The 23,179-nt window shown below is 33.0% G+C and overlaps 1 protein-coding gene and 1 long non-coding RNA gene across 3 annotated transcripts in view; one reads left to right on the forward strand and one right to left on the reverse strand.

Moving 5' to 3' along the window:
- LOC126833283 (nucleolysin TIAR-like) overlaps window positions 1-23,179 on the reverse strand; it is a 197,786-nt gene that overhangs the window by 128,286 nt on the left and 46,321 nt on the right. The gene's annotated exons all lie outside the window — the stretch shown is intronic.
- Window positions 2,040-3,156, forward strand: LOC126833285 (uncharacterized). Its single transcript, XR_007684928.1, has 4 exons — window positions 2,040-2,301; window positions 2,388-2,526; window positions 2,843-3,033; window positions 3,133-3,156. It is a non-coding gene; the product is annotated as an uncharacterized LOC126833285 (long non-coding RNA).

Consider the following 23,179-nt stretch of genomic DNA (forward strand, 5'->3'; position numbering starts at 1 on the left):
ATTTTATGCTTATTATTATTACGGTGTGTACTTTTTCTTCGAAACGAATGCCTTCTATAAATGTATTTTAATTACAGTTATAATTGCTAAGAACTAGTTATTTTATTTTTTTAATCACCGACTTAAATTTACCGCTTATTTTAATATTAAATCCAGTTTAAAATTAAAAATGAATTGTAATTGTTTACTTTAATTATGTGTTGGAAACAATTTAAAAGTCACAAACGGTATAATATAATAATTTATTTCACCAATCGAGTACTACACGGGATTGATAAAACTGTTTTGATTGGGTTTTGTTTCAATATATTATAACGTTTAGTACAGTTTATTATTATAACAATAATATATTCAAATAATTATTCAGTAAAATAAAATATTTTTTTTTAAATTAAAATATACAGCTGTTTAGGTTTTACTTTTGAATCAAATTTAACTATGAAAATGAGATGGTTAACCATTGTCATATTTATGAAATTTAAAATTTGTTCTCCTCTATTATTGTAGGTATTACACCGACTATAACATACATTTACTGTCGCGCTCTTTTAAATCCTATTTTAAAAATGTTCTTTAAAATGTCAAACATGAAAATATTGCGTTTTTGTGGTAACTTTTTTTGTAAAACTTATTTTCGAACAAAATTAATCAACGTAAAAATGCACAACAATAACCTGAAGCGATAAAACAAGAATCTCAAAAGAACAAACAAAAAAAAAAGTTATGAAATAGGAAGAAAATCATATTAGATTAAAAAAAAAAATAAACGTCGAACAAAGAAAAACATTTTGTGGTTCATAAAAAATAATACGCATATTTTATCATTTAATTGAATTGTCGAACAAAACTTGTTTGTAGTTTAAATATATAAAAGTATAACGCTGTAATACAAATAATTTAAATATATGATGCGATGCGATTATAAAAACTTCATCAAACACATAGACTGCAGTCTGCAACTGGCTTACTGCGTTTGATTTATTAGTGTTGTATTACATTATGTGAACTGCTGTGTTCATTTTTAACTTGCAAGTACACATTGTATCGTCTACTGAATTACAAAGATTCAAAAAAAATTACAAAATAATTTAACGAGAAAAAGCAATATTATACGCACACACACATGTGTACATGTACAGATATATATTTTGTAGTGTTTATTTTCCATTAGAATTTCTTTGGGATTGGACCGAATGCGCATCTCCGGAATGTCGCTAAACCTTGGCCGTAACGTATATAAGCTTCGAGCACAAATATTGTTTAAAGATTAAAACTAAATAATACAAAGGGTTGGTCACAGTCCAAAGGGGAAGTGGACAGGTGGTGGTACTGCCTGGGGAATACACGGTATTATAAATAGCTCTTTAGAATGCGTCGTCTGGGGTTGGCGGACGTGCACGATGAGTCTTATATGTGATCAAAGCCGGATTTAAAAATACATATACCGGGTGATTGGTTAACTATGGACCACTCAATATCTTAGAAGATATTAGACTTTTTTAATTTTTTTTTTTTATACTTTTATAGTAATTAGTTGGAACAAATTTTATATATATTTCAAAATTTTAACACCATCCCTTATGCGTTAAAACCATATCAACTTTGGATTTTTAAATGGTAACCCCCAATTTTTTTTTGATGATCCTGTTTATTTTTTTTAAATTTAATTTTAGGCGTAAAAACTAGGTAAATCGATTGAGTAGTTAACGAGCTACACAGTTTTAAAATTAAAGGGAGTGTAAAAAATAAATTAAATATCTTGGAGATGCTAACATATTATGGTGACACTTGACTGCTCTCTGTTATTATTTATTGACAATTAACTTTGACAATAGCAATAGTAGCGTTTAAAAATCATAACCGTACCAAACACTATTTACTTTAGGTAAATAATTCACCGATAGTAAATAATAATGATAACCGCTATATCGACTGACAAATATACCACCACTACACACTTTTACATTTATTTTGTAAAATAGTAGGTATGTTTAATTTGTTATCAATACCTTGTGAATATTTTTCCAGCATTTAGCAATTATTCGTTTTGGTTAATTTGACACATTTTGTTTATTCATGCGATTTGTACGTCTTAATTTCTTAGTATATTATAATAATATACTATCATAACTTACTAGATCTATGAACTTGTCAACATTTATTGTGTTTTAAATAATAACATTGATATTAAATATCCATAATCAATGTGAATACCGAGATGGAGTTTTGCTCAAGTGACAAATCTATAAAACCTAAAACCTTACTTATAAAATGTATGCACATCAAATGTCAAAATTAAAGGTACTTATAATAATATATTATTTAAAATAAATAGAGTAATTTGAATTATGCTTCATGATATTTAATTAAAACTTTTATTTTTACAGTATTATGTCTTTGTTCTGAGAAACTTATAAATGTGTAGTTTTGTGTTTTACTATATTGGTATCTGAATTCAAAGAAAAAATATAAAATTTTTTATGAAAAAATTGAATCTTCAATCATCGTTTACTGAATCAATAATAGGTAAGATAATGTATTTATTGATATAGGTGTATTGTAAAAGTACATTTTTTTATTAGAAAAATATAATTAATCGTTTTTTTATTATTCATGAACATATAAAATGTTTTTACATAATAAGTTTTTTTGGATTACTTATGTTTATCATACTTAATATGTTTTATTAAAATGCGTTACTTAAAAATTAACGTATAACTTAAAAATTATCATACTTGTATAATTATAAAAAATATATGTGTATACTGATATTTGTTGCTTAACCATATAATTATTTAAGTATCTAAGAAACTTATTTAATTTTTTAAATTAAATGTTTCAGTATGTTCAATATTAATATGGACTATCTCAACTTACATTGATATTTGTTATTGTCTACAACTACACTACTACCAACGTCAAATTTGGTGTATTATATTATTGTAGTCAATCAGTCTAAACCAATTCCATCAATACATTGTCGAATGTTGTGGTATTCAATTTTCAGTAAATTTATAGGTGTTTTATTTTAAGGTAAAATATATAAGATCATCAGTTTGCAATAATTTAGTTAATTTCTATGAATTCATCACTAACAATTTATTATTATTATTATTATTATTAATTTTTTAGTTACTGTGGCACACTATTGCAGATAATGGTTTTCCATTAAGTCAGTAAGAAGAATAAGTTGGGTTCACAAGTTCAAATCAAATATTAGACAACTATATATATTTAGTTATTCAGCTAAAAATGTAATTCAATAAAATAATTTAAAAGTACTTTATCATGTTAAAAGTGACATAAAGTTTTTAAACTCTAAGTATTTAAACACACGTATACTTAACATATCTATAATTATAATACATTATTTATTAATTATTAATGATTAATTCTTTATTTAATATTAATTTAATCTAAAATGCCGCTGAGAATGTTAATATTTCTGAAATATGTTATTGTCTTAATCCAAATCTTGAAATTATTTTCATGATGGCATAGTTTTGGCATTAGCTATTACAGAATTTATTGACAACTTTCTAGTGGTTTACGATTAAGTTTTTATAAGTAATAAAGTAAATAAAATTATAAAACACAAAATAGAAGAAAAAAAATGTTAACTATTGGATTAAGTGTAAAAAAGTAAATTGAATGAATATACTTATAAATATTTTTTAACTTAAATATGTAAATGGAGATGGATTTCTTCTAGTGGGAAATCATCAAACAAACTTTACCGCCCTAGGTAACTTCCTATAAATACATCACTATATACAGCAATATGTTGTACCTCTATTATTTACAAGTTAATTATAGATATGTTAATTTTATTTAGTCTTAATTTTTTAATATGATTTAGCAAATAAAAATGTTTATTCGTATCTTATAAGCATATTATTTATCTTGTTACTTGTTTTTTTATTTTACTATTATCATAATAAACATAACATAATATAGTATTTAAATGTTTGTTAGTAATATTATTATTGAATTTTAAGCTTATGACTGTTAAAAAAGCTGTACAAAAACAAAAAAAATTGTACTTTATCATTGTCACTCTAAATTTTTGCTTATACCTCGTACAACGAGAAAAACAACCATTTATTAAATAAGAAACATACTTTTACTGTTCATATGAACACATTAAAATAAGTAAGAATAGTCAATACTATGAAATATATACAGTATAGGCTTAAGGTGGTAATATAATAAAGAGTTAATAAATAAATACAGCTTTAAATAATTAAAAATACTGAACTAGAAATAGTTAAAATTGACGCGTTACAACTTTAAATTATAAAAATGAAAATTTATTTTAGTGCACAAGTATTGGATGAACGTAGTTCTTATGGAATCCTTTGTTATCTAAACATTTTAATAAACACAATAGATGCCTTATAAATATGTTGTTTGACATCTTATGTACCTATCATAAACCAGTTCGAACAAATGCTAAAATAGTTTTTGTACATATTAAGTTTAGTTTTTGTTTATTTCTGTATATATTCTGTACATATTATCTATTAACTGTATGTAATACAATATTATACTAAAAAAACAAAAAATTGAATGTTATTTATTAAAGTTTTTTTAAAAATATTTTCACTAACAGAATTAATAATTTGACTAGTTAAGACACCAGTACAAGTAATACTTATTAAGACCAAGACGCTAAATATTTAAAGTAAAAACCAAGACGCTAAATAACTATACTAATTGAAAAATTAGAAAAATGAACTTTTTGATTAGTTTTAAAGTAGTCGTATTTTTATAATAATTTGTTCTGTGTTGATATTAATCTACGCTAGTAACGAATCGTTTTGGTAGAACTACGGTATATACTCTATATAAGACCGTGATTAGACCACGGTAGCCTATGGTTGAAATTGAAAAAAAAAACTATTTACTAGGGCTTATAATATTGTTTGTTAACAGCAGCTAATGCCTAATATTCAATACGTACAGGTACACCGCACCGCTAGGAACACTACAGAAAAAACAGATAAGAAGACATTACCCATATAATATTATTATAGATTTATTATTAGTTCGTTTTCATTGTGACCGACGACCGTCAACTATTAATTTTAATCTACAACCGTATCGTTAATCAATCTTATTTTGTGAAACGTGAGATCCGGCGATAAACGATTTTTTTCTTTAGTTGTAAAACTTATAAAAGCATCTCATATAAGCTAATATTATAATATTGTAGTACTAAGCTATAACTTTAAAAGTACTTGTCTGATTTAGCTAGTTTTTACGCCTAAAATTAAATTTAAAAAAAATCAACACGATCATCAAAAAAAAATTGGGGGTTACCATTTAAAAATCTAAAGTTGATATGGTTTTAACGCATAAGGGATGGTGTTAAAATTTTGAAAAATACATTAAATTTGTCTCACCTATTAACTATAATAGTACAAAAAAAAAAAAATTAAAAAAGTCTAATATCTTCTAAGGTATTGAGTGGTCCATAGTTAACCAATCACCCGGTATATGTATATAAATACCGTATAACATATAAAAGGTGTATCAAAAGGTCGGCGGGCGAGATTAGACGCCGACCGTTATGGTCGTTTTTAATGATTTTAACGCTATAGTAGTAGTAGTATACACTGTGTCTCTGGGGGACAGGACGAACGGCGAATATTATCATTAAGTATATAAGGATTAAATTATTTTATTTGTTAAGATACGGCCAAAAAGGAAGACGTTCCGTCCGCGCACGACCCTTGACTAAGCTTTGATTAAGCTCATTTAAGCTCACGTTAAAGTTCGTGCTCGCGGTGCTTTGCGGCGAACACGAGTAATGCCGGTCGACGGGTAATACCTCGACGGCTGGCAGATTGTTGCCTGTAAGCCTATGTCTTAGATATATAAGTATACACGGGGCAAGCCGACCAGATTTTCATCGACAAGTATTGTAATGATAGAGCGAAAAGAAAAAAAATTAATGCCAACGTTATATTATTGTGCTGACCGGCCTTTGCCTTTGCCTCTCCGATTACCTACCGCTATAATACCATATCGGACCGAGACAGACTCAGGTAAGTTAGAATATGGGGCGATAAAAAACATATATCATAATATTATTCCAAGGACGGTTTACATTATCATATGAGGCGCTCAAATACCAAATCAATTGTGAATAATAGCATGGTTGGATTACAAAAGAGTATCATTTTCAGTGGCCAAGATAAATAACTCCATAGTTGAATTTTTTACCACTAGAGTGCGCTAAGTACATTGACAATTGTACTTACATACATTGTTTCAAATAACTTTAGCTGCCTGTCCTGAACAATTTAATTTTATGGTGTTTAACAGTTTGGCTTCTGAGCGGGTCATATAGTGTTGTTTTTTTTTCAATCTACCCACTTCTGACGTAATACTTTCCCGACAAGACTTTGAGTTTAGTTATCTTTTAAAAGTTAATTCCACTGCGCCAAGTTCGCCGATAGCGTATACGTAATAATAATAATACAATATTTTATGAATATGTATTTGCGGGTTGGGGCCGGCTCGAATTATTATTTATGTACATTAATTCACGTTGCGTATATGGCTGTTTGTCATTTTGTACCTACGCACCGGATCAAATGAATAAATTAATAACTAAAAGAGCTACTTTTTTCTTCGGGTTCACCCCCCCCCCCCTTCCCACGCCCCCCCCCCCCCACCGAAGTGGATTCGGCTGTTACATAAATTATTTCCGGGTTACGGCACGGTAATAAAACATCATCCTCTCTCCGCCGCCGTTGTACATACATATATAACGCAGTCCATTGACAATATTATGCGTGCATTTTTTTTTACCAAAAAACCTTCTTCCGTTTAGGCAGAGTGCAGCACCGACGAAGTAGTTTCTTAACATGCTCAGAAACATCCGGTAGGAAGAACCAAAACACAAACAATATATGGCGACGAGTTAGGCACAAATTTCTTGTAATTATTGCAAAGCACTAAATAAAATAGGTATATAACATAAAGGTAGTTACCATTAGCGACCGACCGAATGGATATTATATGTGATGTAGTAGCTTCGGCGAAAACCTCCCATTGTACGTCAATTGAATTCATTACTTTCAAGTAAATGATTCAAACAGCACTTTTTACAAAACATAATTTTTCGCCCACCGTTAAAAACGGGATTCCTTAAAAATGTCGAGTAATATTAGCGCCTGACGACGGTAAGGTATTATTAGTTCAACAATACAAACATTTTTTCACCGACAACACTCGCCCAGGGATAACACAAAAAGCTTTTAGCCGAGAAACGCGGGGACTCGTTTTGGGTTTGTTTTATGGCACGCGGGGCTTCTTGGTAAATAATAAAAAAATACAAACAAGTATATTATTATGTAAAATTGGCACAGACTTGGGCGAGTAACAACAGCTGTAAAACGAACCGTAGCAAATCTTTATTAAAGTTCATGTGTGATGCATGTGTTGGCAAATTCAAAGAAAAATCACTGGAGCGTACTCGGAGAAGTAATGAAAACGTTTTTATCAAAATTAACAAGATCTCAGAAAACTATTTCTTCAAATGTGGTTATGTACCTTTGCATCGATTTAGTATTTGCAATAGGTATACAATTTGCTGCACCTAACAGGTGAATAAAATATATAGATTTTAAGTTTCCATTTGCTTTTAAAAAGTTATTCCCTACTAAATGGACCTTTAAAATAATTAAAAACAATGTAAATGACGTGCAACGATTCAACATAAAATAAAGATTTTAAACTTGTTTTAGCTGAAATTCTATAATATTATTATCTAATCATAGAAAAACGACTGTGTCGTAAAACTCTGAACCCCCTGTAGATAATATAACGCTTATTTTATTCACCTTTACCTTATGCCTAGCATAAGCCTGGGGTTTTTATTTTACTCGTTGATTATAAATTATATGGGCTCTAAAAGACGCCGCGCCCGCAATATTAGTTGTGTAATAAAACTTTTTTTATTTATTGTTTTGTTTACTCTTAACGTCTTGTTAAAAAGTAAAAAAAGTCAATGATTTATTTACATGCGTTAAACCTTATATTTTCGAGAAATTTTGAATCGCCGTTATACTTGCGCCTTAAAAGTTAACAGGTTATATTAACATAGGTATAAACTGTACTTTTTTATTAATTTCTCATGTCTCGTCCTTATTACTACTATGATAATATTGTATAACAGTAAAAATAGTAATGTATACTTTATTGATGGCCATTTATCTATAGCTATCTTAAGCTATGTTGATTACGAAGACGGGGAAACTTTTAAAGGCTAATAAAAAAAAAAAAGTACCTATCTGACTGAAAACAAGTTAATCCGTTAATAGCGCTGTTGTCCCCGTCAAAACGGCTCAATTATATCTCGAAGACGAGCAACGTTTTGGCCGTGTATAACGAGTAACGATCGTGACAGGGAATGAAAATAATAATTTCCCAACCTGCAGGGTTTGTGGATCACGTGCCGCTTGGCTGTCAGCAGAACCAACACACACACAAGGTCTTTTATAATTCTATTTTTTCCCCTAGAAAACATTTCGAATTCGTTTTATTGGCCGAGACGTTTGTTCTTTGCTCGATTATTTCACGCTTCCTTTTTTTTCTAGTCTTCTTTTGTTTCTATTCGATTAGATAGCCCCCGGCCGCGAGTACGGATATCTACGTTATTTCCGTTTTTTTATTTTTATTTTTTATAAAAGCTTTCCGCTATTTGTGTTATTATTATTTTTTTGTTTGTTTTTTTCTAGATTATTTCTATCGTCCGTTCAACACCGGTGTGTACACACACGACGACGGCCCCGTGCGTTTGTTCGCATCAGATCGCATCGTCTACTGAAATAACACACACGGTCACACAGTAGGTACACATAGAAGGTTTGAGCTTTGAAAAAGTAAAATACAAAGTGTATGAGTATGCGTATTGCCGAAGAACAGGTACGCCTCGAGCACCACCGAGTTTCGAATGACAAATAAAAAAAAAATAATAATAATAGTCGAAAACAAAATGGAAAAACAATAAAACTAGGAACGCAATAGTAAGTTTATACAATATGAGAAGACGTCTAGTTTCAAAACCAGCTAAAAGATATTTTAAAAGTTGTTTCAAGTGGCCACACCGTATTACACGGTATGTACAACTGTTATTGAAAATCAAATAAACATTATGACTGACTCAAAGTGTGCTGGGAAAATCTCGGTTGGTTTTAAAGTCGCCCAACTGAAGAAGAAACTATATTTTGTTGTTTGTGAACATTTTCAAGATGGTTTTGAAACTTGACGCCTCACATAAACTATGTGTTAACGCGAAAATGCTATGATGTATTATGGTTTACATTATTTTTTTTATCAATTTTCATTTAAAATGTTCATCTATTTACTACAGACAGATACTTACCACACAAAAACGCAGCGGCCATCTTCTTAAGGCTACACCACTACATTGTTATATCACATAATACTAAATAGGTCTTTACAAAATGGTCGTCACTTTTTTGTCAACATATTGAAAGTGACCCTTCGGCTTTTATCTGCTTTGCACTACAGACTGCGATTGACAGTATGATGATATTTCCACTAGATAGTACTATACCTAAATTTTGAAATCAATAATTTATACCTAATAGTTATATTTGAGTACAATATGGAAACAGGAAAACTTCAGGCAACGCCTTGGCATTTTCTGCCACCACGTCTTGTATTGCAAAGGACTTTTGGTTTCTTTTTTTCATTTCTCCCTTTTGGGCTTTTGTACGTTCGTTTAATGAAGTGACCTAACTGGACCCGTGTAACACGTTGGCCATGTGAAATCAATCGGACCGTAAAACCAATGCGATTCGGTCGACACGCCGAACCCATTTCAACAGACCCTACCGACTTACACCACCTTCCAAAAAAAAAAATCCTTCTCCGTCGTTTACATGTTTATTATGTGTGTTGTTCGCATGAACAACGCAGCCCGCCGACCGTATTGATTATCTAGCTCTGGTTAGGTACATACATATTCGGTTACCAGACCGTGAAAAATCAATTACCGACCTTTGCCACCGACACTTATTCCGTGGCGTTGACTTAAGTCGAGTACGGCAAAAAAAATAGTTTTCCGGTGTTTGAACTAAACCTTCTGTGTTCTCCTAGCTGTTAACGATTTAGAGAAAAAGCCGTTTGTCACAACGTACACCACGTGTCTCGCGTTACCGACTTATTTCGTCGATTGTAAATCCGATTGTAAATGGCCACATATACACTTGGACTGACCGATAGAGAAAAAATAATAATTCGATCGGATACGGACACTGTTGTGGCACAACAATGTTTTCACGTTTATTCTTGTGACACTTCACTTAAAATGAATCCTTTCTTGGACAAATAATTATGTTCATACTCCAATTATTAGGTACTTATACTTCCACCACTCATACTCTAAATTTTACTTGTCGAGCCGTAATATATTGTCCAACAAAGGTTTTGACAAAAAAAAAACATAACTGTAGGTTTATGACTCTATAGGTTAAATTCCAAAAAATGTATAGAGAAATATTCGATATTTTTTTGTTATTAATTTATTTTTGTAGTTGGCCGTGTTGTCTCGTCGTTAACAATTCAAACGAGCAGCGCAAGTATACGACGTGGTTAGCCTATTCTCCGAGTGTATATGCAAGATGTTGGGGTTTATTTCGAACGAACGGTTCTAAGGGTGGTGAATAATTAAAAAGGACAAACGGGGTTTTCATCAATATAAGATTAGCAATTAATAATACCGAGCTTCCGAGTCACCGTGATTACCTACCGGCCGCCACACACCTTTATACTAATTAGTTCTCGCGCAGTTGTAACAACGCACTCTGTATACTGTATACAGAGTGATTCAGTATGGTTAGTTCAAAAACAACTTTTCGCAAACTACACCCAGCCCGCCGCCACTGCTGCAATGTATATAACGACTGTGTTAAAACGAATTGCAGAAGACAAGACGCTTTTTTTTTCGGTCATCTTAATCAACGCGAGATAATTTACAGCAAAAACAAAAAAAAACTAATCCAACTCTACCGCAAGTTCGGTCTCGTTCCATGGACATTTATATTTCATTTGAAAGTACTCGCTACAATATTTCTCGACTCAATTAACCGTACATTATTGAACATTACAGCGGCGCGGCAACAGAGTAGGTATATGGTACATCATCAGGACATGCTGCTTCCTTTTTGTGTCTTGAAGTCGTTAAATCTTGTATACATTTGCAGAGCCCACATAGATTAGCGTACAGTACGCCATTATTATTACTGTAAGTAAAAATATTTTAATTTTTAACCATAACAATAATTATGTAGCATCTATAAATTAAATATAATTACTCTTTAACTATGTCTGTATGTCGTCCTCGTTTATTATAATTTTCACGCATTGCATTTATACACAAAATCATCTGTAATGTGTATGTATCGCCGTATTTAAATAAAGTATTTATTATTTGTTTTACATGTTTTAATGCTATCTTTATTTATACTCCTCTTTTGTTAGATCAGAACGATCAGACACTGAATGTTATGAATGATTTTTCATATTGGTGTGTAATATGCATTTGGTGTACAACACCCCACAGCGGATCTAGAACAAAAGCGATATTTCTATTTTGATGTTACAAACAGCTCAACATGAGCTTCAGAATGCTGCAACAATTAGGTAAGTGCAATATAAATATCGTTAATTCCGTTTATTGAGGGGTGTAGTCGTTCCGGCCAGTTTGCCTTAACGTTTAAGTAAAGTTTAGCCTATAATATTCAATATCGCCCATTAACGCTATACTTTCAGCTAACAATTAGAACGGCTATAAAAATAGTGATATATATATATATATATATATATATATATATTATATATACCTAGTTTGTGGTGATGTATCAATCAAATAAAAACTATACCGGGAGTAATGGTTGTGGTTCGAAATTATTACAATACGTGTGCATTAGGATTCGGACGTCGATAAATTAATAATAACGACACGGTCCGGACTCGTTATACTTACGGTTAGGGGAGGTCTAACCTATATATACATAGTTTTGCCGGGGGTGGGGGTTGGGGTTGTTCGAACACGGTAAAAAAAAGGTACACTCTACAGCTGTAAATCAAGGTGACGGGTTTGGTCCACGCTTTATATATATACATGTATGTATAGCGTGAAGGGTCAACAGGTAACTCGTTGACGGGACGGACACTCGGGCACGCGATCTAACATGATTTCCAGCAATTGTCGGTTCTGCCAATTAATTTCGTTAGGTATTACAACGTTATATAATACAGCCAGGAGGTAGGTGTGCAGTTCTAGTATGTGTGTGTGTGCCTGCGCAAGTGGCGAGGGGGTGAAACTTCATTTCTCATTATTACCACTACGGTAACACAATGTGCTAGAATAATAATATTATTCGAGAACCCTAATACGAAATCACCATTATCGCCGCACATTTGGAAAAAAGCGACGGTAATAATTTCATTATACATTACCCTCAAAACGGCTCAGTCGTGTAAACGATACAGTGATTGAGCACCCGACAAATTTGTGTCTCGTTACGACCCCGGTGGCATTACTATTCAACGGTCGGGTTGGATTAGTTAAAGAAGCCACAAAACACACACAAATTATCAGTTAATCAAGATAGACCATCTCCTATATTATCTATGCCAATCAAACGACCAACGTCCATCTAAAGTATATAAAATAAACGGTTTCCTATGTATTAACTCAAGTTCTCTAATACTTATCAAGTCGTTGCAAAAAAAAAAAAAAATTATAATAGTTATAAGTTAAATTATAGAGTATACAACGCAGTGCACTAAAACCATACATTGTAATGCTTGCATCGTGCGATTATGAGCCATTCCGATAAAAAATAAATCTCAAAATAGGTCAATTGTCGCATTAACTATTCATATACGGTCTGGTTGACGTTTGTTTTTGCTATCATTTAAATTGTATTCTCAGCCAGTAATTGTCTCTATTGGTAAACGGATATAATCAATTCTCGTTAAATGTATAAAAAAACATAAAATACGTTATAATTGGTTTTTTTGTTAATACTACAGCAAATAACAATATAGACGAGGACACGTAATTTCGTTGAATATTTAATCTAATTTGTATGTAGAACTATACTAATATCGTACAAATTAATCTAGCACGAACAGCTAGTAGTTGAGTAAGCATGTTTTTGGGTTTAAAATCTGATATAACATGTATAGATATACTTGCTAAAACTCCTAGATATGCATTTAGGTAAGAACGAGAGACAGCTGCATAAGTAAAACGGAAATACCGTCTATCATGATAAAGGGGGACAAAAAACATACTTAGGATGGTTGCAAAGGTAGTGTTTAGGTGGTGGTTCGCGTGTAAATAATATAAAATACTATATTATAACTTTTTTTCGGTTAATGTAGAAATATATATGAAATGCGTTTTAATCATAATTTTGTGTCGTTAAAATCTAAAAATCAACGTCGACTAATTGTTTAAGGCTGTCCAAAAGCCATAAAAATATAACGAAACGGTTAAATTTGTTTTTTATTTCAAATATGTAATTACTCTTGCGCACTGCATACATACACACAACGTTTAATGCACGTCTTATGTTTCCCTTGGCTGCAATAATGAACTTTAGCACGAACAAAGTCTGACATACGCGATTAACGACATGCTATTTTTTTTCTCACATTGTTTCCCTATATTATATGTTTTACTATCGTGTTTCTCGTATTAATGGCCCCGGTTTATGACATTTTTTTTTTCACATATATATATATACTGCCATATAAGTATAACGGTTAGAAAAATATACTGTATTATATTATAATATGTATAACTTGCCATTTTCTTTTGTTGAAAAATAAAACGAAAACTCATGGTTTTAATTGTTTAATCAAAATATAATATACCATTTTGGATAGGTTTTTGTACACACTGTAGGTTCTGTTTTCTTCAACCCCTACTTCTGTCAAACACACAGCCAAGTGTGTATACCAAGAGGCGAGCTTGGAAAAATGCACAAAGCACACGCTTTATAGCACTAAAAATAATAGATTTCAATAATATTGACGTTCATCGAGTATTCAAAAATAGAGTTTTGCTAAAGAGTAGTGTTGTCTGTTAATAAATATAAATATGCCGTTCCTTGCCGACATGGTGTATTTTTATTTAATGTAATGTTATTAATTGATACTCGGTAAACACCGAATAAACTTGTTTTTACAGTTTAAATGATATCAAAATATCTCTAAGCAACGTTGAGCAATTAAACTGTCCTTATTCTACGTTTAAATTTAAAACAAATTTCGTTACATCAGCCCCAAATGATAAAATATAAAACCAACAGATTGCACATCTCGAATTCGCGAAAACATTGTCCTTACAATTGGAAACGTTAGTACTTTATTTTCAGATACTATAGTATTAATTTAAACTACATCAACATTATTTTAATAGTAAAACCTCTGTGCAAGTAAATTGTTCATAATAATATTTGAGTAGTTGGAGAACCGAAAAAATAAGATGTCGGTGCTGGCTGTGTTTGTGTCAGTCCAATGTATTGTACACCTGCATTACAGTATTGCTGGCAAAAACCTCGTGGCAAAAAGTGACGTTCTGTTGCTTTGACTGCCGACTGGAAAATCGTTTTCACTGCAAAGTCGCATCCAAAGTTGTCGTTACCGTGGCCCATGACGTGTCGGCGGCGGTGTATACTTAGGCAATTGTCTGCTGCTTTACCCGGCCAACGGTTATGTAATTATTATTATGCGCTCGGTTGTCGCCTAATCGCATGATAAACTGGAGTTGTGTGCAAACGGCAAATTAACTGCTACACCAATGCTTGTTCGCCCAAGCACCCGCGGCTTCTTGGGCTCCGGGCAATTTCTTCTCCGCCCGTGTTCGTCTTATACACGGCTCGGTCTCCTCGCTTTGTACGACTTGCATTTTGCTATATGCAAAAGCCGCGGGCGGCAAGAGTCAGTCTGCCGTGCATTCACAGCAGCGCAAAAGCCAATTAACTGTTTGACTTCACCATAGGCGGAACTGTATAGTGTATATACAGATATTTCATTTGGTCTAAGATGAAGTTTGAAATAGTTTCAAGTCGATGTGGTCTTTGGAAATTATCAAAACCTAATGCGTAGAACGCTTCGGTCCGAATCTATGTGTATACAAGACGACCATTGAGCTTAAGGCATTCATTTTCTCTCACAATAATTTACTATCAACTTTTGAAACTTAAACGGTATCGCATGCATTCAATAAACCGTTAAGGGTAAGTTAAGAATAATTTTCTGAAAATTTCGACTGGTCGTTAACCAGCTTTTGATAATTACTTTTAAAGTTATTAAAGAATAATATTTAAGATGAGAGCAAGGGAAGAGTGTGCCATGTGGTATTATTTTTTATCTATGCACATTAATCTACCGCATTCCACTTCTAATATTTCTTTCAAAACTCTAATAACTTTAAAAGTAATTATTTATTCATAACTGGTTATCGCGACCAGTCAACATTTTCAACAAATTCTTTTCAATAAAAAAAGTTAAGTAAATACATATAATGGTTACCGTTTAAGTTTACATAATATGGAAAATACTAAAAAAAAAACCGTTTTCAAAAAGAAAAAATATAAAAAATTATTTTTTTAGTAAATTAGTGTCTTATCTACCACACTATATGTAAAGACGGTAAAAATGATAAAATTAAGCGCCAGATATTTTGGGTTTTCCTCGATGAGAATATATATTTTATTTTTTTTACACGGTATAAATCTACCGCTAGGACAACCAGTCGCCTCTGTGCGTCGATGCTCTAAACAATGTATCAAATAAAACTAATTATACCTAATACAACGCTATGGCATAACTCAATGGGAAGTCACCGGATTGTGGTTTCGGGCCAGAGGAACAGCTTCGTCGCTGCTAGTCTCATTCTTCAAAGCGAACGGTCTAGCAGTTGACGAACTGCGTAAGATGTGTGTCTTTTAGTCCTGAAGGACACATTGTATATTATCAATTTCCACCTATATTCTACGTAAATGTTGTATTTTTTAATTTTTATTCAATCGTCCATTTATTGGATTATTAGTCTTATTACTCATTTATTAATTTTTGTCTTAAAGAATCTATGTTTACCTGTGTTACTATTATTACCATCAATGTTAAAAGAAAAATTATGTTATGTACTATTGTACTGATCTAGTATGCTGTGTCTTATATGGCAACCTATGTTTTAGGCAGCCCGCTTGATTTTTTAAATAAAGTTGCTTCTCTCTCTAATCTTAAACATTTTTTTTGTTTTACTATAAGTCGGCAGTCGTCAAAAAAAAGCCTTTTCCACGGTTATAATATAGTAGCGGATATTATATAAGTAGCTGGAAGTATATGACATATATATATATATATATTCACTCCATCATTATAATGCAGTCGGCATAATACGAACGAGATGGCGCATATTAAAATCGTCTTCGGTAAACGCGTTATTGCTAATAAAACAACTTTTGCGTATTAGCATAATTCAATCTGCTGTTGTGCCTTTGGTGCAGTGACGGTAAGTGCGTTGTCGGCGGACTTGTTCAAGTCATATATTATATATATATATATATATATAATAATATAATATAAAAACGATCGAACTCACTGGCACAATGCAATGTGTGTGTGTAAAAGGTAGAAAGAAAAATACATAAAAATAAACCGTCACGACCTAAGATGGCCTTTGCTCTTTTTTGTTAGCATTTCCGCAACAACCGTTCTTCCTCCCCCCCCCCCATATACCACTCACTTCCCCATTTGTTCAATAAGGTTAGCTATAGTGTATAATGAGTTGCCGAAATTAACAGCGACGTGGTCCTTCTCCTCCTCCTCTGTTTTTTTTTTAGATGTACAACTGCAGCGACAAGTACGGTAATAATTTACCCGTTTGACAAATGAATATTTAATGCCGGACTTCCGTTAGCGTTTTATATTTTCTTTTAGTTTTTCATTTCCCCCCGCCCCTCTCTCACTCGAAAAACAATTTAAGCGCAACAAGAGTGTCAAAGACGACTTTTAGAAAAAGAAGAAAAAAAACAGATATTATCGACGCGTTTCCTTTTATTTATGAAGTACTATTATTATTTAGCAAACCAAATATTTTTTAAACACCAGACTTTGAAAACGGGCATTATGCAAACTTTACGGCCAATTATATTTGCCATGTTGTTCGACTTCATTATTGCGACATTTCCATTTGGTCAGAACGTTTCTCATTGTTAGTTAAATAACTATTAGATAAAACTGTAAACATAATATATTGTGTACAGGCAATCCTTATTTCAGTTCCAAATTTCTACGGTAGGTAATAGATATATTCTATAAAGAAAATATTACGGATAAAGGTTGACAAACAAAACAAAATATCATCACCCCTTTTGCGCCAAAGGGGCGTAAATAAAAATAAAAATATTTCCAGCGTAGTCTTATGACTCAAGGTCTGAAAGTTCTAGAGTGGGGTTATAACATAATTTTCTCAAAAATCTGTAATTAACCAATTAATTGATTAAAGAAAAACCAAAAACAATAACACTGACCTGCTAAATTTGTAGGTTGCTATGTGTGAGTGAATCAAACAGTCAACAGGTATACAAAAAACATTGTACTATGTTGTTGATTTGCTGCCAGTAAAGGCAGACGGCACACAATTGAGAACACATTTTTGTTCTTTACAACACTTTTGTCGACATTTTGTACCAGCTACAGCAGTCACGCATCAAAGCGTTTATTTTGGAATTAGTTTCAGTTATAATAATTTCTGGAAACCCGTGACCTCCTTATATACCAATATGCTTGTTCCCCATACTACGCTGACTATTTTGACCTGAACTATTCGATAACAGGTTCGCAGAATTTCCATGGGGCGAATAACCATGTTTGGTTCAAGGATAATATGCAACTTTAGTAACAGCCAGCAACGTACCCATTGAGGTGGTCATTATCAGATACTGTCCAGAGTTATTCTATTATTGTCATAACATCAACGTCCACCAGAGTGAAATAATATAATATTATAGTCAACCTACCTATTTTAACGTATTATCCGCGGCAAAACAAGCGCATCGTTTATAATATTATGTAGCACACTCTTCTCGAAGGTTATAATATATTTTTCTGCTCGTTATTCCTCGCCTCAGCTGCCGCCACCGTTAAATCTACTACTTTTCTCAACATGTACTCAGCCATAACGGCCAAGAGGCTGGTTGTCGACACAGACAGTGTCAGCATATTATACGATGTTTGGATATTAAAGACGCAATAACGGCCACTCGGTCGTGGGTAATCGCACTTTTGCCCGTATACACACAAACACACACACAATAATATTATACAACACCGGAGCACCGTTGCGGCCTCGAGTAGGTGCTTTCCCCTTGTGGAACAACGATGACAGTTGGCAGTCACAAAGCGTCGTTATAATAATATAATGGCGCAGTGTTATATTACCGGCACTTATGTGTTTTTCTCTCGAGTCCCTATACGCGTTTGTTTCACTTGGCAGTCACAATAATTATATTATTTACCGCGCACGTGCACCACCTACCCAACAGCCAGAAGCTAGCGGCGATACACATATTATGATCGTATGCGGTCCAAACTGTACACACACAGTGCATTGTCTATATATACTCTGCATACTTAGTATTGTTAGAGAATCACCGCCACGGTGTACAAATTATACTTCAAATAAACGACGTTGTCCGGACAAGGGCGAAAGGAAATCCGAGAAGTGGATAATATATATATATATATATATATATTATTATAATAATTAACGCGAACAACCAAAAAAAGAACACACTTTGAGTAACCCGAGATGTGGTTTTCGCTAAAGCAAACTTCTACAATGTCAAATTAACAAAATGTATATACACGACGTTCAAGGTGGTATCGGTGACTTTAATTTAAAAAAAACATTGCAACAACGGTAGCGCCAATACACTGGTAACTTTGAAAAGTTACACAGCGACGGTGTCGTTCAACAGCTTAGACCCGTTTCATATTTCACAGTTCCCGAAAGTCCTATATGAGGACGGTGGTCTTTTTTTGATTCCGGTATAGCACCCAGAGAAACGTTTTACATACTGTTGCCATTCTAGGTAACTCGAATACTGTTTGCTTAAAAATTCTAAGGGTTAAAGCCCTCTCATCCCCTTGAACGTCTCGTGTTCGCCCCTCTGATGTTGTTATATAGCATGCTAAACTATGTACATCTACCACCTATTGATTAATAGACAAGTTAGGCGTCAAACGGTAGGACGGTCGGTATCAATTTCAATGCAAAACGCGGTCCTACCTGAACGTGTTACGCTTTGTTGAGTTTCCCCGTGCAACACAATATTATGAGCTGATATCGGTTTCGCTTAGGTACGAACACACCGGTGTTCGTCTCCGGGGAGGAACTAAATTTGGATCTCTGTTTACATCTACACACACTCACACGTCTTGTCGGTAATGGTTCACCGGAAACTGTGTGTGTAACGAGCAAGGTCGGGTTTGGCTAATACAGGCTTGAATGGATTTGAAAGCGAAAACATTAAATATATAACAGTTTATTTTATAAAATATTTTTCATAAAGTATAATCATTTAAGTCGGGTCGAGTTGTGAAATTTATAAGTTTGTCGATTGCTTTAAAATGTGATTCTGTTAAATTTTCCGCTATTTTGTTACCTCTGTGAGGATGTGTTTCACGGTTGGTATTACATTTTATTGAAAGATAGGGTGGAATGGGGGGTTCTGTGCCGAGAATTTGCACTTTTTCTGTTTGTAATAGTGGTGGGCTAAAGATAAGTGTGAAGTACGCTACTGACCTAAGACAATGTGAGCCAGAACTCCCGTTCTATATATATATATTATATATATTATGTATTACAAATTAAATACTCATATTATTTTCAAAACATCAACATAAAAACGTTACGGTCTCCGAACCGGGGTCGACAAACATGACATATAATAATTATTGAAATTAACAATGTTAAAAAAACTGTATAATATGCAACACTACATTATACCGAATCTAGTTTTTTCGGTCCGCTCTCCGCTCGCATAATAATATGTATATACTGGCGATTGCACCGCTTCAACGGTGGTTATAGCTGAATTCCCAAGTGAGGTGTTCTTTTAATTAAGTCGAGACTTGGTGAAATTGCGTTGCCACGACGGCGGGCCAAATGGGGAGAGGGTACAAGGGCTGCTCGACAGCCCTCCCCTACTTTCACACATCCAGGCTACCGTAAGGCCGGAGAGTAATAAGTTCGTTCGATGGGATCGGCCTCGGCTTTGATGTATACCGAATAACTTGGAGTTGATTAAAACATAAATACAAATATATTTGATCATGTACGAGTGAACACAATCGTGTTTTATTTGATTAAATTCGGTCAGGTACTCTAAGGGCCGAGGTGGGGGGGGGGATTGTAAAAAATAAACACTTGTTGTTCAATAATAAAAACGATAGCGCTTTGCACGATAATTTGGCAAGGCTCGAGAGACGGGGGGGGGGGAAGAAGGGGAAATTTCAACTTGAAAAAAATGTCTGTATACTTTATCCTATATAATAACAAAACAATCTGTACAATATATATTACAATAAGTTTTTTTGTCGAGGATATGTACATATAGCTTGAATAATAATTATCATGAGAGGAAGCCACCCAGCATTGGTAACACCTCATTAGAAGTAGGTTTTATTTTTTGCTAAACGGTTTTATGTCATTAGGTCTCACAACTCCAGTTACGTTCTAGTCTGCGTGTGGGGTTGTCGGAGAAGTTGGTATTGCACATGCGTTTTATTAGGGGATTTGAATTTAATAGTTAAGTTTTAAAAGGAATCTATTGTAGTGTAGTTTGGCAAGTTCAATAACTGTTTTAATGTTTAAGTCATTATGTAGGTCGTTGTTAGTTATGTAGATGCTCTTGGGGGTAATAGGCTGCATCCTTGTCATTATTGTGGGTTGATAATATGGATGTATCGTCATAGCAAAAGTGACTATCATAGTGTTCATGTTATTAGGTAAAAACGTTGTATAAATCAGGTGCGAGATCGCTGCCTTAAAGAACACCAGCTTCAATTGAGTAACGATGGAAATTGGCACAGCCTTGCCAAAATCTGTATACTTATCGCTAATTTGTTGTCGGCCACGTACAGCAGGTTGTGGAACTCTGACTATGATGTCATTATCCTATTTTTAAAAAAAAAAATTTTATAATCTTAATCACACAATACGGCAAAAGTCATGTGTCTCGCGAAAGAACTTTTTCCACGGTAATAATCTTGATTGCCGAGTAAGTAATTTTTATTTGAGTAAAACGTTTGCCTTGACGATTGAATAAAAAAAAAAAACTTTTAACCGACGTTTCCCACAACCTCCGACCACGGTGGGTAAATGTAACTTTTGTTATTGTTATAATTTTTTATTTTTTATTTATTTATATTATAATCAGATTAGTGGCGTGGGCCGCCGTCGTTCGTATACACACAAGCTGTACAAAATATATATATATATATATATATACACGTTACGTGAAGAAATAGCGTGTCACACGCTCGCGGGTAACTTAGGGCCCAATCAGTCAAAATACTTCCTGAGGGATTTAAAATGTCACGGGGTCACATTTTTTTTAAGAAATTCACCTATATCCAGCACTAAAACGCGTACACAATACAAATAAATATCGTTAAACTGATTTCTTACATAACGTTATTGTTATTGAGACGGTGTTGTCCGTTTCTCGGTTTCCAACGCAATTGAATCGCTTATTCATATAATAATTAATATGCAGAGATCGTATTGATATTGTACACAATGTATGTTTACTATAAACGGTGTCTTTTAACTATACACCGAAAATCAGTATTTAGAAGTATTTATTGTTGTAAATCTTTATTCCAAACCGTACGCCTGTAGGTTTTACATATTAAGATTGTTATTAGAATATATCCGAGAAACTTCAAACGGTATAACGAAAGTAGAGGCAAACTAATAAAAAAGAAAAGAAAATTACTTTGTCTTTTTTCCGTACACCGTTGTCGTTTTTTTTTCTCTGTATTTTTATTAATACAATAAACGTTTCCCATTAGAACAGTTTGCAATCATAATGCAAAGTGAACGACTTGCGCTATCTGCATAGTAAAGGCCCATAACTGTTAATTATTTCCAAAACTGTTATTATTATTATAATTATTATATTGCACTCGGTTCGGATTAAAACTGCCCCGCCAGCAAAATTGGCTTAGCACAAACCCCGACAAAAACTCTGCAGACAAACATTTGGTTAACACTTAAAAACTATTATCCTTATTGCACTTATATACTTTTGGTCTTAGCGAGAATATAGAATATTATATTGCCCACGTGCCGCTCATGGGAATGCATTTTCATCGTTTCGTTTTCCGGTGTGTATTTAAAAGATTATTTTTGTACCGTTTCAAATATTATACACACAGTAGTTTTACTATAAGTACTATATTTGTACGCCATAAATCTAATAAGTATTTTTACAAACAATATATAGTACATAAACTGCAGCGCAAAGCATTGTTTACCGAATACTCAAAAGAAACAGTTTTGTGTTCAATCCTCCTGTTTTCTTAATATTCGACTTTACGGCTTATAAGTCTTATATCAAAACTACCAACAGCGCTTAAATATTATTACAACGGTAATAACCTCATTTTTGTACAAAAACTTTCTGAGATCTGAGCTGGGAAGCACGATACGAGGATTTAAGATCAAATAAACAAAAAAACGATTCGTTTATCAAATAATATTTTTAAATTAAAGGTCTTGGGAATAAATTAAAAACTTAGATTGGCTTCGAGTGACGTTCGCTTGCCGTAAATTACAATAACAGTAGTTTTGTATGGATTTGAATTAGGCGATTGTATTTTTTGTTTTAATTTAAACGGGAGTTAACGTTAAACTTTAAAAGTAAATTAACGTTACATACAAACTTTGCAAGACCGTGAAACTCAATCAACTACAGTTACACCAGTTTAAGACTACGACCGTAAAGTTTAAAGCAAGTCTGCGATAATATAAAAAAAAAATATTTATTTTCAAACACCATTAAGTGCAATTGTCGTAGAAAGCAATGTAGAAACGTTTTACTGT

The sequence above is a fragment of the Adelges cooleyi genome, unplaced genomic scaffold (genome assembly GCF_023614345.1).
Source record: "Adelges cooleyi isolate 19-005CV unplaced genomic scaffold, UGA_ACOO_1.1 ACOO_flye_CR_arks_rails_tigmint_CR_PRNA_2, whole genome shotgun sequence".
Classification (NCBI taxonomy): domain Eukaryota; kingdom Metazoa; phylum Arthropoda; class Insecta; order Hemiptera; family Adelgidae; genus Adelges; species Adelges cooleyi.